The following is a 21,331-nucleotide window of genomic DNA, read 5'->3' as shown; positions in this document are numbered from 1 at the left end:
GTGCTATGCTTATACTGGTGTTGAGCTCGGTAAGTTGAACCTATGTGACAACTATACTTGAAGTCAGTACATAAATTTATCGTAGGATGGTGAAGCCGTTTAGTCGTTTGATTGTAACGAAATAAATTGATTTATGAAATGCTTCAATGTCCTATTGATGAGTATATGGATTGTGAATGCATGAATTGATATGAAATTGAATCGATAGGTTGGAGGAACTATGGTATGGTTCGGTATGGATGGAGTAAATTGTCTCGTTCCATTTTGTTTCCTCTTGTGATAATGTTATTGATGGATGGTAGTGCATTGCTTTTGACTTACTGAGTTATAAACTCACTCGGTGTTTCCTTGTCACCCATTATAGTTGCTTGGACTCATCTATTTTTGCGGGGTCAGGCCGTCGTCGAAGTCATCACACCGGATAGCAAGTTTTGGTACTTTCTTCTTAGTTGGCTTAGAAGAACATTTTGGCATGTATAAGCTATTACGTTGTGTTTGAATTTTGGCATGTAAACTTTAAGCCATGCGAAAATGGCACGAATGTTCGATTGAGTTGGATCAAGGGTAGGCATGAGATGGACCTAGTTACTTTCGTAACAGATGCTGGCAGCAGCAGTGTCATGAGATTGAAAATCACTAAAAATAGTAGGAGTGGAATTAATTGATGAATAAATTATGTAATCGAAGCTCGATGAGTCTGCTTTCATGAGGAAGTAACGAAAAGATCATATGGGCAGTATATTATGAGATAATCAGATTATAGTGGGATAGGGCCAGAACGGTTTCTGGATTCCCTGCTCCGACTTTGGAAATTCATTACAAATTAACCAGAGATAATTAGGGGTCGTACCATATATGTACAGATTCCTCCCTGAGTCTAGTTTTCATAGAAACAAACGGCATCAGTATTGAAGCCCCGTGTAGGAGATATCCAAGTCGTAATGGCAAAGTCAGTGTAGTCGATCCCTGCAACTTGGGAGATTTTGACTAATAAACTGTACTATTGGCCCGACCAAAAATTCTAGAAATAAATACATAGATGGGCACATGAGTCTAGTTTCGGGAAAAATTACGAAACTGATTTTCGAGTTACGAACTCAAGATATGATTTTTAAAACGACTAGTACACAGATTGGGCAGTGTCTGGAAAATAAATTTTGTAAGGGGTTAAAGTCAGTTAACACCTCGTGTTCGACTCCGGTGTCGGTTTCGGGTTCGGGTGTTACATTTATTGGTATCAGAGCTATGGTTTAGTCGGTTCTAGGACTACCATAGCACGTATGAGTCTAGCTATACATGCCATAATGTTATGTTTAAAAGGGTGATGACTTCTGACGGTTGAAATGTTTTGTTTTGATTAGTAAATGGATCCCGGTGAAGAAAGAACCCTAGCGGATGACGTTGAGAGCGTAGCGGCTGCTCCTGCACAAGGGACGCCGCCTGTTGAACCTCAGTCATCTGCGAATAATCAAGGTGAGGGGCTAAACAAGCCTTCTTACCATGATGAATGAGTGGGTCGCGCAATATGCCCGAACCAACCCGGCTGTCCAACAATTCCCAAATTTGAATAATCCACCCAAGAGCCTGTAATGCCATCAGTCGCTGATCCTGTGAGGCCGAGTAAGCCACCTGTAGACTTGATTAGGAAGCGTGGGCTGAGGAGTTCAAGGCCATAGTAACTGATGATGCCGAAAGGGCCGAGTTCTGGCTTGATAACACCATTCGGGTGTTCGATGAATTGTCATGCACACCCGACGAATGTCTAAAATGTGCTGTATCTTTGTTGCGAGACTCAGCCTACTATTGGTGGAGGACCTTGATTTCCATAGTCCCGAACGAGCGAGTAACTTGGGACTTCTTTCAAACGGAATTCCGGAAGAAATTTATTAGCCAACGGTTCATTGATCAGAAGCGTAAGGAGTTCTTGGAACTCAAGCAAGGCCGTATGACTGTATCTGAATACGAACATGAATTCGTAAGACTCAGTAGGTATGCTCGGGAGTGTGTAGCTGATGAGGTTGCTATGTGCAAAAGATTCGAGGAAGGATTGAATGAAGATTTAAAGCTACTAATGGGTATTTGGAAATAAAGGAATTCGTAACACTAGTCGAACGAGCCTGCAAGGCGGAAGAACTTGGAAAGGAGAAGAGGAAGGCTGAATTTGAAGCTAGAGATTATCGTAAAAGATCGACGGGTAAAGCTCCGTTCTCAGCTGTAAAGAAGTTCAGGGAGGACATTAATAAGTCGAGGGCGACTGCGGGAATTTCCATCAGGGCAAGACCATCGATGGGCTCTCGAGCTACTTCGGTAGCTAGTGTGGGCAATAATCGTCACGGGAAACCTGAATGTCCCCAATGTGGAAGACGACACCTAGGTGAATGTTGGGGCAAGTCTACTAGCAGGGCCTGTTACGGATGCGGTTCGAAGGACCACTTCATTAGAGATTGCACGGAGCTGGATGAGAAGAATAAGATTCAAGGTGCAAGACCTAGTGGAGTGACATCTAGAGGTAGACCACCGAGAATTTTAGGAGGCAGGGGTGGTAGTCAGAGGGGGGCCTCTGATACGGCCGATCGAGCCGAGAACCGTACTCCTGCTAGAGCATATGCCATTCGCGCACGAGAGGAGGCATCCTCCCCCGACGTCATCACTGGTACCTTCACTCTCTTTGATACTAATGTGATTGCATTGATTGACCCTGGTTCTACTCATTCATATGTATGCGAAACCTTAGCAACCAGTAAGACTCTACCTGTTGAGTCTACTGAGCTCGTAATTCGAGTATCAAACCCTTTGGGTCAATGCGTACTTGTTGATAAAGTGTGTAAGAGATGCCCTCTAATAATCCGAGAATCCTGTTTTCGGCCGATTTGATGCTTTTGCCGTTCGACGAGTTTGATGTTATTCTTGGTTTGGATTGGTTAACCGCGCATGATGCGGTTGTGAATTGCAAAGCAAGACTATCGATTTGAGGTGCGCAAATAACGAATAATCGAGTTGAGTCTGCGGACTTAAGGGGGTTGCCAGCTGTAATATCAGCAATGTTGGCCCAGAAATATGTAAGGAAAGGGTGCGAAGCATACCTCGCGTATGTACTTGATGACAAGGAGTTAGAAAAGAAACCCGAATCGGTGCCGGTGGTCTGTGAATACCCGGATGTTTTTCCTGAAGAGTTACCGGGTCTGCCACCTGTTCGGGAGGTAGAGTTTGGCATTGAGCTTGTACCTGGAACTACGCCAATTTCGATCGCTCCGTATCGTATGGCACTAACCGAGTTAAAAGAGTTGAAAGCTCAGTTGCAAGAATTGACGGATAGAGGTTTCGCTCGACCGAGTTCTCACCTTGGGTGCACCAGTATTGTTCGTGAAAAAGAAGGACGGAACCATGAGGTTGTGCATTGATTATCGTCAACTGAATAAAGTGACGATAAAGAATAAGTATCCGTTACCGCGTATTGATGATCTGTTCGATCAATTAAAGGGAGCATCGGTGTTTTCAAGATAGATTTGAGATCGGGTTATTATCAGTTGCGGATTCGAGATTCGGACGTACCCAAAACTACTTTCAGAACGAGGTACGGTCACTACGAGTTCTTAGTGATGCCGTTTGGGCTCACTAATGCCCCTGCGGTGTTTATGGATTTGATGAATCGGATCTTCAGGCCGTATTTGGATCGGTTCGTAGTTGTGTTTATTGATGACATCTTGGTCTATTCAAGAGATGAGACCGAACATGCTGAGCATCTGAGGCAAGTGTTGCAAATTTTGCGGGATAAGCAGTTATATGCTAAGTTTAGTAAGTGTGAGTTCTGGTTAAGAGAGGTTAGCTTCTTGGGTCATGTGGTATCCGCATCGGGTATTCGAGTTGACCCGAGCAAAATTTCAGCCATACTTAACTGGAAGCCTCCGAGAAATGTTACCGAAGTCCGGAGCTTTCTAGGGCTCGCCGGTTATTACCGACGATTTGTCAAAGGTTTCTCGATGATAGCCACACCAATGACAAAGCTACTTCAGAAGGATGTTAAGTTCGAATGGACGGAGAAATGTCAGAAAAGCTTCGATCAACTGAAAACTCATCTGACCGAAGCTCCAATTTTGGTGCAACCCGAATCGGGTAAAGAGTTTGTCATTTATAGTGACGCATCCCTACTTGGGTTGGGTTGCGTATTGATGCAAGAAGGTCGAGTTGTGGCCTATGCGTCAAGACAATTGAAGCCACACGAGAGAAATTATCCGACCCATGATCTCGAACTAGCCGCCATTGTGTTTGCATTGAAAATATGGCGACATTATTTGTTTGGTGAGAAGTGCCATGTGTTTTCGGATCACAAAAGTCTCAATATTTGATGACTCAACGAGACTTGAATTTGCGACAAAGACGTTGGCTTGAGTTGTTGAAAGATTACGAGCTTGTCATTGATTACCACCCGGGAAAGGCTAATGTGGTTGCAGACGCCTTAAGCCGGAAATCACTGTTTGCTTTGCAAGCGATGAATGTACACTTGTCTGTTCTACCTGACAATGTGTTAGTAGCTGAATTAAAAGCCAAACCATTATTGACTCATCAAATTCGTGAAGCTCAGAAAGTCGATGATGAATTGGTTGCAAAACGAGCTGAGTGTGTTCCGAACAAGGAATCGGAGTTTCAGATTGATGATGATGGTTGTTTGAGGTTTAGAAGTCGTTTGTGTGTTCCAAGGAATTCAGAACTCATTCCGATGATTCTGAACGAAGCCCATTGTAGCCGAATGTCAATTCACCCGGGGAGCACGAAAATGTACAACGACTTGAAACGTTGGTTTTGGTGGCATGGTATGAAACGAGACATCTCCGACTTTGTTTCGAGATGTTTAATATGTCAACAAGTGAAAGCGGAACATCAAGTGCCTTCAGGGTTACTTCAGCCGATCATGATACCCGAGTGGAAATGGGACCGAGTCACAATGGACTTTGTGTCCGGACTGCCATTGTCCGCAAGTAAGAAGGATGCGATTCGGGTTGTTGTTGATAGGCTGACTAAGTCGGCTCAATTTATCCCCGTGCGTACGGATCTTTCATTGGATAAACTAGCCGAATTGTATGTCTCTCAGATTGTGAGATTACATGGAGTACCTATTTCTATCGTGTCGGATAGAGATCCGAGATTCACCTCACGATTTTGGAAGAAATTGCAAGAAGCTTTGGGTACCAAGCTGCATTTTAGCACCGCTTTTCACCCCCAAACTGATGGTCAATCCGAGCGGATAATTCAGATACTTGAGGATATGTTGAGGTGTTGCATCCTCGAGTTCAGTAGTTCATGGGAACAGTATCTACCTTTGATTGAATTCGCTTACAACAATAGTTTTCAATCAAGTATTAAGATGGCACCTTATGAGGCTTTGTACGGTCGTAAATGTCGTACGCCATTGTTTTGGACCGAGCTCGGTGAAAGTAAAATTTTCGGAGTTGATTTGATTAAAGATGCCGAACAGAAAGTAAATGTAATCCGTGAAAGTCTGAAGGCAGCCACAGATCGTCAGAAATCGTATGCGGACTTGAAACGGAAGGACATTGAATATCAGGTGGGAGATAAAGTGTTCCTTAAAGTTTCGCCTTGGAAAAAGGTACTCAGGTTTGGCCGTAAGGGCAAGTTGAGCCCGAGATTCATTGGGCCGTACGAAATCTCCGAACGAGTTGGTCTGGTTGCATATAGATTGATTTTGCCCCCTGAACTTGAAAGGATACACGATGTCTTTCATGTTTCGATGCTTCGACGCTATAGATCTGATCCTTCGCACATAATTAGTCTGTCGGAGGTTGAAATTCGAGCCGATATGAGTTATGAAGAAGAGCCGATGTGTATCCTAGCTCGTGAATTGAAGGAGTTGCGGAACAAAAAGGTTCCGTTAGTAAAGGTGTTATGGCTCAAACACGGGACTGAGGAAGCTACTTGGGAAACCGAGAGTTCGATGAAAGAACGATACCCAAACCTATTTACCGGTAAGCTTTTCGAGGACGAAAATCCCTAAAGGGGGGAGAGTTGTGACACCCCTAAAGTGACCCTAGTCGGAAAGTGGTTTCGGGACCACGAAACCGAGTCACAAAAATAATTAGATGTTATATTCTGTGCTTATTGTATGTGGAATTTGTATGTGTGAATATTTCGTGCCTTGATTTTTATCAAGGCGGTGTTAATTTATAAGAAAGGACCCATGTGATAAGACTTGAAAATGTGATAGGTGAAATTTAAAGTGGCCAAATAATGCATGAGTTATTGACATGAGGGACTTGCATGTCAAATGGACCACTTTTAATTAGTGGCCGGCCATAATGATAGTTGATAGATATTATATGCATTTTTATTATAGCATGATAATAGTTAATGGCTTTATATTATGGAAGAAAGAATAATTAAAAGAAGGAAAGAGTGATAGAAACAAGGTATGTCCATCTTTCTTTTCCCCATTGCCGTAACTAGTGAAAGAAAAAAAAAAGGGGAGAAGAAGAAGCCAAGGCATTCGGCCATGGTTAGTTCATAAATCAAAGGTATGTTAATGTGATTTTTATGTAATTGTTCATGAATTTAAACCATAGTGCATGTGTGAAAATTTGATGTTTTAAATTAGACTTATGAAGGTGAATTTCATGTGATTGACTTAGTTGAGAACCTAAGAAAATATGATAGGGGAATATGTAAGGATCAAATGATAACAAAGTGAGGAAACTTGGGTTTGCATGTCAAATCACCCAAACCTCAAGTAGTGGCCGGCCAAGCAAGGATGGTTCTTCCATTAAGTTGAATTTTTAATGATGCTTTTATTAGTAAACGATTAAAATAGATCAAAAAAAAAAGGAAAAGAAAGGGGGAATAAAATAAGAAAGCAAGAGGAAGTCTTCACCTTCTTTCTTTTCTGGAAGTGCCGTGAGCTACGGAAGGAGGGGAGACTTCATTGTTTTTGGGTTCTAGCCGTACCTAAAGAAAGAAAAGAAGAAATTGAAGTTAAGGCATTTGGTCACCTTTAAGTGGATTAAGGTATGTTAATGCTCTATCGTTGAAAATCTTTGTATATTTGGAGTGGCCATCAAGTATAGAAGCTAGCTCATGGCAAATGTTTTTTTTTTTGTAAAGTTAAGAAGATGACATTCGGCCATGGATGGTTGTATTTCTTTGATGTCGTTTTTGATGCTTTCGGGTATTGAGGGTTGATTATAGATGAGGTGAGTTTCTTGATTTTAAATTTGATGGATGTTAAGCTAGTTAGGCAACCAAAGGTTCAATATTTTTGTTATGTGGTTATATGTGCATTTCGGCCACGGTCTTTGCTTGAATTTGAGATTTGTAATGTGATTTTCCTAAATTGTCTATGAATTTTAGTTGTTGATTTCATGGTAATGGTATATTGAATCCATGACTTGAATCCATGAAAATTTAGTAAGGTTGCATTCGGCAACTTGCTTGGAATTAAAAATTGATGTCTAAGCTTAGGTGATTTCGATGATGATATATATATATTCATAAGTATATTTAGTTGATTCGGCTTTGGTAGTTGCATGAGGTTATTAGCCGAATATACTAACATACATATACATGTGAAATTGGATTGTAAATATTTAGCAAGGTGGTTAAACTAGTTAAATTATTGATTTAGCTCAAGGAGTTAAAGGAGGTGAATCGAGCAAAGGCAAAGAAAAGGTTATCGAGTAGCCGAGTTGGAACCGTCTTACCCAACACGAGGTAAGTCATTAAGCATGTAGTTGGTATTATTTCAAATGGTCATAATGTGTATGTATTGATGCTGAATGGAATGAATAAATATACATATATATATATGCATGTACGTATGTGATGATGAAATTGTTGAATGAAAGAAAAGAGGTAAGATGTACTGAGTTGTTGATCTCGGCACTAAACGTGCGGGATAACCATTTATGACCATGAGATTGGCGCTAAGTGCGCGGGATTAAATTGTACAGCACTAAGTGTGCGATTCGCCTATGTTGCACTAAGTGTGCGAAATGAATATGATGCACTAAGTGTGCGAATTGACCATGCGGCACTAAGTGTGCGAGTTTGACTATGTAGCACTAAGTGTGCGATTTGATTACGTAGCACTAAGTGTGCGAGTTGATTATATAGCACTGAGTGTGCGGGCTCAATATACATTCGTGAATCATTATGGACACTATGTGTGCGACACTATTGAGTCGATCGCGGACAGCGGATCAGGTAAGTGTCTTGAGTACATGGCTAATAGGTGCTATGCTTATACTTGGTGTTGAGCTCGGTAAGTTGAACCTATGTGACAACTATACTTGAAGTCACGTACATAAAATTTATCGTAGGATGGGTGAAAGGCCGTTTAGTCGTTTGATTGTAACGAAAATAAATTGATTTATGAAAATGCTTCAATGTCCTATTGATGAGTATATGGATTGTGAATGCATGAATTGATATGAAATTGAATCGATAGGTTGGAGGAACTATGGTATGGTTCGGTATGGATGGAGTAAATTGTCTCGTTCCATTTTGTTTCCTCTTGTGATAATGTTATTGATGGATGGTAGTGCATTGCTTTTGACTTACTGAGTTATAAACTCACTCGGTGTTTCCTTGTCACCCATTATAGGTTGCTTGGACTCATCTATTTTTGCGGGGTCAGGCCGTCGTCGAAGTCATCACACCGGATAGCAAGTTTTGGTACTTTCTTCTTAGTTGGCTTAGAAGAACATTTTGGCATGTATAAGCTATTACGTTGTGTTTGAATTTTGGCATGTAAACTTTAAGCCATGCGAAAATGGCACGAATGTTCGATTGAGTTGGATCAAGGGTAGGCATGAGATGGACCTAGTTACTTTCGTAACAGATGCTGGCAGCAGCAGTGTCATGAGATTGAAAAATCACTAAAAATAGTAGGAGTGGAATTAATTGATGAATAAATTATGTAATCGAAGCTCGATGAGTCTGCTTTCATGAGGAAGTAACGAAAAGATCATATGGGCAGTATATTATGAGATAATCAGATTATAGTGGGACAGGGCCAGAACGGTTTCTGGATTCCCTGCTCCGACTTTGGAAATTCATTACAAATTAACCAGAGATAATTAGGGGTCGTACCATATATGTACAGATTCCTCTCTGAGTCTAGTTTTCATAGAAACAAACGGCATCAGTATTGAAGCCCCGTGTAGGGAGATATCCAAGTCGTAATGGGCAAAGGTCAGTGTAGTCGATCCCTGCAACTTGGGAGACTTTGACTAATAAACTGTACTAATTGGCCCAACCAAAAATTCTAGAAATAAATACATAGATGGGCACATGAGTCTAGTTTCGGGGAAAAATTACGAAACTGATTTTCGAGTTACGAAACTCAAGATATGATTTTTAAAACGACTAGTACACAGATTGGGCAGTGTCTGGAAAATAAATTTTGTAAGGGGTTAAAGTCAGTTAACACCTCGTGTTCGACTCCGGTGTCGGTTTCGGGTTCGGGGTGTTACAATATGTGTCATCATGATTTGGCCAAATGTATTGGCTTGTTATTGTCAAAGGCTTGATTTGGTATTTGGCTATATAACTTGGCTCATTTTGGTTGAATTGGTTGTAAGCTTATACATATATTTTAATATATGCATGCATGTGCAATTATCTCTTGTATGTGGTGGTTTATAAATGCTTGGTAAATGGTTGGATATGGCTTAATGGTTTTGTTGTTGAATTGTTAAGATAGACTCAATGGTATGCTAGCAAAAATAAGTAAAATCATGCATGTTATTGGTAGCCATATTGGAACTTGTAGGATGTGAGTTTGGTATGATTTGGTTTGGCAAAATATGATGATGTAAATATGTTGAGCGTGGATAGTGGAATGACATGATTTGGCCTTGTTTTTGGGTGTTTTGGTTGCTTAAATATGCCATGGTTTATACCAATACGATTGTGGGTGTTTATGTGCAAATGAGGGTGACTAATGGCTTGGTAAATAGCCTTTATTTTGTCCACACGGGTAGACACACGGGCATGTGTCTAGGCCATGTGTGACACACGGTTTGCCCGATGGGCATGTGTTCCTGTTGTGTGTCCCCTGCACCTAAATTTTGAGAAAGAGAGTGTTCAAAATTGAGCACACGGGTAGAGACACGGGCATGTGTCCCAGCCGTGTGAGCGACACGGCCTCAGGCACGGGCGTGTGTCCCGACCGTGTGAAGTCTGCACCTATTTTATGAAAATTAAATTAACCACAGAGCCTAGCACATGAGCATGCGACTTGGCCGTGTGACCTCAATTTGGTCATGCTTTGCACAACACAGAGTTACATAGGTTAGGAACACAAGCATGTGTGACCATACGGCCTACCCACATGGGCGTGTCCCAAACCACACGGGCATGTCCCAAACCACAAAGGCATGTGACCCCAATTCATAGCAAAAATTTTCTAAGTTTTATAAAATTTTCTTAAATGCTCGGTTTAGTCTCGAACCACTTCCAAAGCATGTTTTGGGCCTTTTAGGCTCGTATTCGGGACTTTATGATTGAATATAAATTGTTTTAATTTGGATGCAAACTTATGACTTGGAATTGAATGTTTATTTGCGATGTATGTCCTGTAATGCCTCATACCATGTTTCAACATTGAATACAGGTAAGGGGTGATACAGTTGTTCTGAGGACTGAGGACGATAAAGAAGTGGTTGTGATAGGTGAGCACCGAGATTATCTGTCCAACTTGATCTCTTCACTTATGGATAAGAAATTGGTTCAGAAAGGATGTGAGGCGTTTTTGGCTTACGCCAGTGTTTTTGTTCCTAAGGACTCTTCTATCGGGGATATCAGAACAATGAGGGATTTTTTGAATGTCTTTCCTAAGGAGTTACTGGGTTTACCTTTGAATCAGGAAGTTGAGTTCGGCATTGAGCTTCTACCGAGTACAGCTCTAGTGTCCATTGCTCCCTACCGCATGGCACCGAAGGAGCTTAGAAAGCTTAAGGCTCAACTCCAAGAGCTACTGGATCGTGGTTTCATCCATCCTAGTGTGTCTCCGTCGGGAGCACTGGTTTTGTTTGTGAAGAAAAAGGACGACACCATGAGGATGTGCATCGACTATCGACAACTAAATAAACCGACGGTGAAGAACAAGTATCCACCTTCGAGGATCGACGATCTATTTGTTTAGTTCTGAGGGGCTTCAGTGTTTTCGAAGATTGATCTTCGTTTTGGGTGTCATTAGTTGAGAGTTAAAAAGATGAATGTTCATAAGACCGCATTTAGGACTCGTTATTGGCATTACGAGTTCCTAGTTATGCCTTTTGGTCTGACGAATGCTCCAGTTGCATTCGTGGATCTGATGAATCGAGTCTTTCAGCCATATTTGGATCAATTCATCATGGTCTTCATTGACGATATTCTGGTGTACTCTAAGATTGAGGATGAGGATGATGAGCATCTTAGAGTAGTGCTTCAGATGCTCCATGAGAAACTGCTCTACGCTAAGTTGAGCAAATGTGAGTTTTGGCTGCGTAACAATCCCAAGACTCCAAAAACCTAAGAAACAACACCAACCACTCTATCAATTTCAAATACCGACACCAAACCATTTAAAATCCCAAATGACATACTTACGAAAACTACTCCAAACAAAAGTTTGATTACTTACCACAACAGATACGATGACTCGGACACACTACTCAATGGAAGATGGGTTTTAATCTCTTTGCACAGAACCTACACAAGAAATCATTGTATTACTTCCCTAAAATGATTCTCAAAACCCAAATCTTCAAGAATAATTACTTACCACAAGCCGAACAGGAATTACTGATCCCAAAACACAAAAATTGCAAAACCGAATGGTGAAAAGGAATCAAAGAAAGTAAAAACAAAAGAAAACCTTTGGGAAACAAGTATTGGAGAAAAAGAAGTAAAAAATCTTGGAGAGAGAGAAAAAACCAATTTATTTGGCACAATCCCAACTACATGTGTCATGGGTTGCGCGTCGGTGCCTGCAACCATGACAAACTGGTGCGATCCATCGTGTTCGAGGGAGGTCATTTAGCCCAACTAAACTGGCCCAACCAAACTGGCCCGGTGATTTGAGAGATTAAAAGCCCATCTCAAGAGCCTGATAGAAATGGGAAGTGTTTTAGAAGATATAATTATGGAATCTTAGAGTTCTATTTGTATATAGCTGGTTACATAAGCTTAGAGTTCTAATTGTATTCAGCTTTTAATTATAGCTATTGATATACTGTGAGGCTCAACTATAAATAGAGACCTCTTTGCTCATTGTATATTCATTGAGTTATTAATAAGAATTTTGAGAGTATTCACTCAAACTTTTCTCTCAAGTGTTCCTGCTTTTGTTCATCTTTCAAGGCTCGTTCTTACTTCGTTCTTCTGCTGTTCTTCGTGAAAATCTTAAGGGAATTCTATTGAATCCTTTATTGTTGCGAGTGAAGTTGACTTGGGCGTTTTTGCTGCTAAATCTTTTTTTGTTACAAGTTAGGCTGACTTAGGCGTTTGAAGCAGAGAAACTGCCTAAGGCCGCACGGATTGCGTGGGAAAACTCTAAGTCCGTGACAGTTGGTATCCGAGCCAAGGTTCGAAGCCACCATTGAAAGATGTCAAAAGAAGTTGAGGTAATGGAGACCCGTGGGAGGGCTAGGAAAGCCAGTCGCTCAAGGGACATATTGTCAGCTTTAGAGGATCGCGTCGTCACTCTTGAGAGTTCAATGGGGGATATCAAGGAGAGGGTTGAAGATGTTGATGATAGGCTCCATGATGGACTGCAGTCCATGCAAGAACAGCTTAAAGAGTATGTGACGGATAATATGAAACAGTTGACTTGTAGAGATGATGCCATTGAGGCTATGGTGGTGGCCCTGAAGGGAGAGATTGCGGAGCTCAAGGGTGAACTCACAATCTACAAGGTTGCCTTGGGCAATGGTGGGTTAGCGGCTGCCGCACCCAAGCCCAATATTGATGTTCCCAAGCCCAAAGAGTTTAAGGGAATAAGGTCCGCAAGAGATGTGGACAACTTTTTGTGGGGAATCGAGCAATACTTCTGTGCCAAAGGCATCACGGAGGATGTCACTAAGGTAACTACTGCTGCGATGTATTTATCTGACGTTGCTTTATTGTGGTGGCGTTGTAGGTCCACTGATGTGAGACGTGGTGGGTCTGAAATCGAAACATGGGAGGAGTTTCGATGTGAGTTCAAAGCACAGTTTTACCCAGAGTATGCCGAGGATGAGGCTCGGGCTAGGTTGCGTCGGCTTGCGCAACAAGGCACTGTGAGGGAGTATGTACAGGAGTTTAGCGAGCTTATGCTCCAAATCTCAGATATGGGGGAGAAAGAGGCATTCTTTTCCTTTATGGACGGATTAAAACCATGGGCGAAGCAAGAGTTGCAGCGCCGAGGAGTTCAAGAACTCACCAAGGCTATGTCAGTAGTAGAATCACTTGCTGAATTTGGTGGGAGGAAAGACAATTCCAATTCTTCTAAACCCAGATTAAAGGGTAATAGTGGGGGAGATAAAGAAAGGCCCACTAGGAACGGCGATGGTAAGAAACCTTGGGACAAGAGAAAGAGTGGGCCTATAAAGTGCTTCCACTGTGAGGGTCCACATATGATCAAGGACTGTCCAAAGAAGGCCGCTCTCAAGGCTATGGAAGCAAAGGGGGAGTCCGATGTGGAGGATAACAACCTTGGATCGATACTAGGGGGTGTCGAAGATAGAATGAGCCATGGTTTGATGTTTGTAGACATCATTGTGGCCGGCAGAAAATTGAATGCACTCGTTGACACAGGCACTTCTGATTTATTCATGTCTGAGGAGGCTGCTTGTAAACTGGGCCTCAAGATAGATAATGAAGGGGGTCGGATCAAAACAGTCAACTCGGAAAGTATTCCAATCAAGGGGGTTGCAAATGGAGTGGATCTTCAGCTCGGCGATTGGTCAGGGAAGGTATCCATTAAGGTAATACCACTTGATGACTATGATTTTGTGGTGGGACTAAGCTTCCTTGATCAGGTTAAAGCTCTTATTGCCCCTTCGAGCAATTACATGGTGATTTCAGATGCGAAACATCAATGCATGGTGAAAGTGACAAGGAAGAGAAGCTTTGAGGGAAAAACACTATCAGCAATTCAATTTGCTAAAGGTGTACGGAGAAATGAAGTATCATATTTAGCCACCTTGAAGATCGAAGAGACCGCTGAGTTTGTTAGTGAGACCCCGAAAGAAGTGGGACAATTGCTACAATCATTTCGAGATGTAATGCCTGCTCAGTTGCCAAAAAGTTTGCCACCCAAGAGGGAGGTGGACCACAAAATCGAGTTAGTATCCAATGTGGTGCCGCCAGCAAGGGCCCCCTATCGTATGTCTCCGCCAGAATTAGAAGAGTTGCGGAAACAATTGAAGGAACTTTTGGATGCGGGATTCATTAGACCATCTAAATCCCCATATGGTGCACCAGTGTTGTTCCAAAAGAAACACGATGGGTCCTTAAGAATGTGCATCGATTATCGAGCTCTAAACAAGATCACCGTGAAGAATAGGTATCCTATTCCTCTTAGCGCAGATTTGTTCGACCAGCTTGGTAGTGCAAGATGGTTTACCAAGTTAGATTTGAGATCGGGGTATCATCAAGTTCGGATAGTCGAGGGGGACGAACCAAAGACAGCTTGTGTGACACAGTACGGTTCGTATGAGTTCCTTGTGATGCCTTTCGGACTCACGAATGCTCCAGCTACATTCTGCACCCTAATGAATAAGGTACTTCAACCCTTTCTTGATCGTTTTGTGGTTGTTTACCTTGACGATATTGTGGTCTATAGCAAGTCGCTTGAAGAGCATGTAAGACACTTGAGGGAGGTGTTCCAGACTTTGAGGGAAAATGAGCTGTTCGTCAAGGAGGAGAAATGCTCATTTGCCCAACAAGAGGTGTCATTCTTAGGCCACATTGTGGGAGGCGGTAAGATCCGAATGGATAAAAATAAGATTCGAGCCATTTCAGAGTGGGAGCCTCCAACCAAGGTAACAGAGTTGAGATCTTTCCTTGGATTGGCAAATATCGTCGCTTTGTCAAAGGCTACTCCAAAATTACCACTCCCTTGACGGACATGTTGAAGAAGGGGAAGGTATGGGATTGGAGTCCAGAATGTGAGAAGGCCTTCAACCAATTGAAGCAAGAAATGACGAGGGAGCCCGTACTTGTCTTGCCAGATTTTACGAAGCTTTATGAGGTACGTACAGATGCATCAGATTATGCTATTGGGGGAGTACTGATGCAAGATGGACACGCAATTGCTTTCGAGAGTCGAAAGCTTAACGAGACGGAACGTAGATATACGGTCCAAGAGAAAGAGATGACTGCGGTAGTACACTGCTTGCGCACATGGAGACATTATTTATTGGGTTCCAGGTTCGTGGTCCATACCGACAATGTTGCCAATAGTTACTTTCTAACCCAGAAAAAGTTGTCTCCCAAGCAGGCTCGTTGGCAGGTTTTACTAGCAGAGTTTGATTTCACAATGGAATATAAACCAGGAAGTGCCAACAATGTTGCTGATGCACTTAGTCGAAAGATGGAGTTCGCAGCAATCAGTCAACCTGATGGCTCTTTGTTGGAACGCATTCGAGAGGGATTGTCCCATGATCCTACGGCCAAAAATTTGATTGAGCTTGCCAAGGAGGGAAAAACAAGAAGATTTTGGCTTGATGGGGAGCTAGTATACACTCATGGACACCGCCTCTATGTGACCCATTATGGGAAACTCCGTAAGGAAGTCATGAAGGAATGTCATGACTCGAAATGGGCAGGCCATCCAGGGATGCATCGCACTTTGGCCCTTTTGGAGGATCGCTATTATTGGCCTCACATGGGTGCTGATGTGGAAACCTATGTGAAAACTTGTCTAGTGTGCCAACAAGACAAGGTTGAGTTAAAGACTCCAGCCGGCTTGCTTCAACCTCTGCCAGTCCCAGAAAGGCCATGGGAGAGTTTATCCATGGATTTTATTATTGGTTTGCCTAAGTCTGACGGGTTTGCTAGTATTCTTGTTGTGGTGGACAGGTTTTCAAAGTATGCGACTTTTATTCCGGCGACCAAAGAGTGCCCTGCTGAGGAAGCAGCTCGGTTATTCCTTAGACACGTGGTGAAATATTGGGGAGTGCCACTATCTATTATCAGCGATCGAGATGGTCGATTTACTGGTCGGTTCTGGACGGAGTTGTTCAAGTTAATGGGCTCAGATTTGAACTTCTCCACGAGCATGCATCCACAAACCAATGGGCAAACTGAACGAGTAAATGCACTGTTGGAGACGTATCTTCGGCACTATGTGAGTGCCACACAAAGGGATTGGCCAAAGTTGCTGGATGTGGCCCAATTTTCATATAACTTGCAGCAAAGTGGGACCACGAATCAAAGTCCATTTGAAATAGTGACGGGTCAACAGCCACTCACACCCAACGCTGTTGTGACCCATTACACAGGACCAAATCCAGCAGCCTATAGATTCGCAAAAGATTGGCAAGAGAAGAATGACTTGGCTAGAGCTTGTTTACACAAGGCAAGTAAGCGTAGCAAGAAGTGGGCCGATCAGAACCGAAGGGATATACAATTTCAAGTGGGTGACTCAGTCCTTGCTAAACTACACTTGATTTTACGATATACTGGTTTGCACAAGGGTCTTGTGCGAAGGTATGAAGGGCCGTTTAAAGTTGTGAAGAGAGTGGGCAAGGTGGCCTACAAGCTGGAGTTGCCACCAAAACTTAAAGTACACCCAGTCTTTCATGTAAGCATGCTTAAGCCGTTTCATGAGGATCAAGAAGATCCGAATCGAGGCAAGTCCGAACGAGCACCGATGGGGGTAAAAGTCTCGTATGATCGTGAAGTAGAAAACATTGAGGCAGATCGGGTAATTAGACGAAAGTACCACCGACCACAGCATGAGTACTTAGTTCAATGGAAGGGACTTCCTGATAGCGAAGCAAGTTCGGAACTTGCTGAGGCATTGTGGCAGTTCCAAGGGAAGATTGACCAGTTCCATAAGGAGGATGCGACGAGGGCGTCGCTAGAACAAGTGGGGGAGAATGTCATGGGTTGCGCGTCGGTGCCTGCAACCATGACAAACTGGTGCGATCCATCGTGTTCGAGGGAGGTCATTTAGCCCAACTAAACTGGCCCAACCAAACTGGCCCGGTGATTTGAGAGATTAAAAGCCCATCTCAAGAGCCTGATAGAAATGGGAAGTGTTTTAGAAGATATAATTATGGAATCTTAGAGTTCTATTTGTATATAGCTGGTTACATAAGCTTAGAGTTCTAATTGTATTCAGCTTTTAATTATAGCTATTGATATACTGTGAGGCTCAACTGTAAATAGAGACCTCTTTGCTCATTGTATATTCATTGAGTTATTAATAAGAATTTTGAGAGTATTCACTCAAACTTTTCTCTCAAGTGTTCCTGCTTTTGTTCATCTTTCAAGGCTCGTTCTTACTTCGTTCTTCTGCTGTTCTTCGTGAAAATCTTAAGGGAATTCTATTGAATCCTTTATTGTTGCGAGTGAAGTTGACTTGGGCGTTTTTGCTGCTGAATCTTTTTTTGTTACAAGTTAGGCTGACTTAGGCGTTTGAAGCAGAGAAACTGCCTAAGGCCGCACGGATTGCGTGGGAAAACTCTAAGTCCGTGACACATGCACTAACATCCCAACCACCCAGAATTTCAAAACCACCCAAACTCTTCCAGCCAATTGAAACAAAAATAAACTCCTTCGCTCACGTAGAGACTCGAATACAAGACCTCCATCACACTAACTCCCTTACCACTCAAACCAATAGGCTCATTCTAATATGAATTTACAGACAATTTTATATAAGCCCATTCTACAAGGATAAGGCTTGGAAAAAAATAACAAAACTGGCAAAAATAAGCCTTGAACCCAAGACCTCTCACACACACCCAGAACACTTAACCACTGAAGCAGATACACACTTATGTCAAATATTTACAGAAGCAGAAATAAATTATTCAGGGCGTTACACCAGTTGTGGCAATCATTTTTCCTTGATCCTAGTTTTCGAAACATGCAGAAGCTACCAACAACCACAATATATAGCATAGTTATATATTTGTTTCAAATCAAAACATTTGGTAAAGTAGTAATTAAAAATTTGATTATAAATTTGATGAACTTGATTAGGAGAAATTAGAGAAAACAATACTCATGAACATATTTTAGGTTGCATTAGAGAAAACATTGGCAATCCCTGATGTTACTGAAGCAAAGGAGACATGGCAGGTAACCATAGTAACAAAAAAACAAACTATAATTCTCCATTTCTTAATTATCTTTCAATGTTTTAGGTTGCATGTGTTGTGAGCACTTAAGATATAGTAGTGGTCCACTTATGTAGGCTAATTGCATGTTTCATTGGTAACTTCTTTTTTTGGGTTGTTTACTAATTCATTAGCTTTCATTGAAAAAATGAATTACTAAACTGCTATAGAGCTTACCATAAAAAGTGATGGATTGTAATTGAAACACCCATGAACACCAAAAAAAAAAATTTTGACGAAGAGATTATTGTAACATTTGGTAGTGCCATTGATGAAGGTGAATAGAACATGAGATTATTGTAATAGCAACAGTAGCAGTGTAAGTCATGAAGATCATGCTTTCCCACGACATCTCAATCTCAAACTCGTTCTCAATTCCATTTCTAACTTAGCTTGGTTCCCATCTAAACAGCCATCGCCTCTACTGCACTAGTTGAATAGGTTCGAACAGCCATCCACAACCTTCACTGTACAGTCCCTAGCAACAGCCGCAATGGTTGCCCATCCTGATTCACTCGTCTAAGAAGTGTCGCAGTTAATTTTGATCGTGTGGTGATCGGGTTTCTTCCACTTAAGGTAATCATTTCCCCTGAAACTAAGAATCAGATTGGTTTCATGTTTACCATTCTGATCACAAAATAATTTGATTATTTTTAGTTGTATGTATTTTTAACGTTATATTTTTACCATTAATTTTATCTTCTAATTTGACCTATGTGATGATATAAACACATGGACCTTTAACATTTTTTTTACGGTTTAACAAAAGTTTTGCACATTCAAAAGACTAATTTTTTTATAAGAAAAGTATATAATTTTTCTTTTCTACTTTAGTGTATGTTGCTGTGTTGGAATTAGATGCACTTTTTATTTTCGATTTCAAACATTTGAAATTTAGTATTTTAACTTTACTAGCAGATAGATTTGGTGAAAAATGATTATCATCCAAGGTTTTATATACATTAACATTTCATTCATAGACAGTATCCCATAATAATAGTAATGGAGCAAAGTGAATGTTTCCAATAAAAAAATTAATAAATTATTTATCTATATCCATGTGTGAATTGGATTTGCAAGCATAAAATAAAATGTATGGATAATATAAAAGTAAAATACAAGCTAAAGGGTTGAAATATTTGAAATTATATATATATAAAAGAAGATGAATAGAAAAAAAGGCAAAAACTATTTAATTTTATTCAGCCATAATAAGTAAAGATAATATGATAACAATATATGGAATAGATTCCACATATCATCAAAGCTGTGAAATTATATACAATTTTCTTCATAGGTAATCCATTATATACTTCATATGAAGAGAGAAACAACACTAAGGACACAAGAAATTAAAGCCATACTGTAAGCAACAAAGCTACTAACTTTTATTGCAGAAATCACACCCATAAACCAATTGAATGCAGAAACAACAAGACCAAACATGTTGCTTTGCTAATTCACTAATCTGCTCAAATTAGTTGAGTGATTTGGTAATTTGAACTGAACAAAGAAGATGTATTGATAAGGAACAAAAGCAATCAACTGGCTTTTGAGCTTTCCCAGTCTCATTTACTTCACTTACTCTAAACCCACTGTTTTGAGAAGTTCAATCACAAAAAATGTATAAATTAATTATTTACCAACTTCATCCAATAAATATAATTAAAAAATTTAACCTTGAATAAATATGTTTCAATCCCAAGTTTATATCGAGTCCAACTTAACTCCATGACTTCTTTTAAAAATAAATACTAATTTTATTTATCCAAAATAAAGCAAAATGTTGCTACAAATTCAATTAATAGGAAATTTCATATTGTGTATTATAAATTCAAATGGTTTTTTTTTCCACATTAATTTTGTTTGTTTATGTAGTTTTTAACATATTCGAGCATATGTATTATGTACATAAAATTTTTTCATGTTACATGTTAGTATTTTTCAAATTTAATTTTTTATATTACATAATTTATCATACTAAGTCAATTAATTTTTTTATATAAGTGAACAAATACATTTCAATAAGGTAAAAGAATTTACAAACACAGGGATTGTAACACCCCAAACCCCGCCTACACGCTATGGCTGAAATCTGGCATGTCACATTGAAGTGTTTTTTGAAAACCATGTTCTCCTTGAAAATGCTTCTTACTATTTAAAACCTCTGGCCATTTTAAAACTTGTGAAAACCTCAGTTTCTATTGGTTTATTAAAATTCATTCTCTTGTAAAACATTATTACCTTTAACACTTTATTTACTGCGGAAGCTTAATTTAAAGTTTTGTGGAAACGTGATATTTTGAAAAATAGTTATTGTTTTGGAAAAGAAAACCATGTTCTACTCCAGCAGTTATAAAACAATATATAAAATTCCAAATTTAGAACCAAAAATTAAAAGAGGCCTTGTTACAACCCAGATCAAATATAAGTACTTGTAAATAGATAACTTAAAAGAAAATCAGAAACAATAGTATTTGTGTGGCCACCTCCGGGTCCCTCGCAGCACGAATCCTCCTAATGCTGGGGATTACCTGCACAGATAATAAACGGGGTGAGTTTATGAAAACCCAGTGTGTAATCCCCTCCTAAACTAAAATAGTTAGTAAACAGATAGAATTTCTAATCAGTCTAGACTGGAGCCCATTACAGTAATAGAACAATGTTTGTGGGCCAAAGCCCAGTACAATTTCACTTGGGTCTCAGCACTCATCAGAATCAATTGGGCCTAACCCATTCTCAAAATCAGATGGGCCTAAGCCCAGTACAGAATCAGTATCAGATACAGATATGCAGACAGATTCCCAGCCCAGTCCAACCAACACACCACCCGTACTAACCAACACACCATGTGGAGATAAAATCGACCCACCCAGCCAACATACTAAGCTTAACACCAGTTGCGACACTAAGTCAACAGGACGGCCTAACACCGTAGACAGGACGACTCAACACCCTAGACAGGATGGTTAAAGGTCGTAAATATCACAGCAACACTGCCAGTAAAG

This window comes from Gossypium hirsutum, chromosome A12 (genome assembly GCF_007990345.1).
Source record: "Gossypium hirsutum isolate 1008001.06 chromosome A12, Gossypium_hirsutum_v2.1, whole genome shotgun sequence".
NCBI classification, from domain to species: Eukaryota; Viridiplantae; Streptophyta; class Magnoliopsida; order Malvales; family Malvaceae; genus Gossypium; species Gossypium hirsutum.
This window is presented reverse-complemented; position numbering follows the sequence as displayed.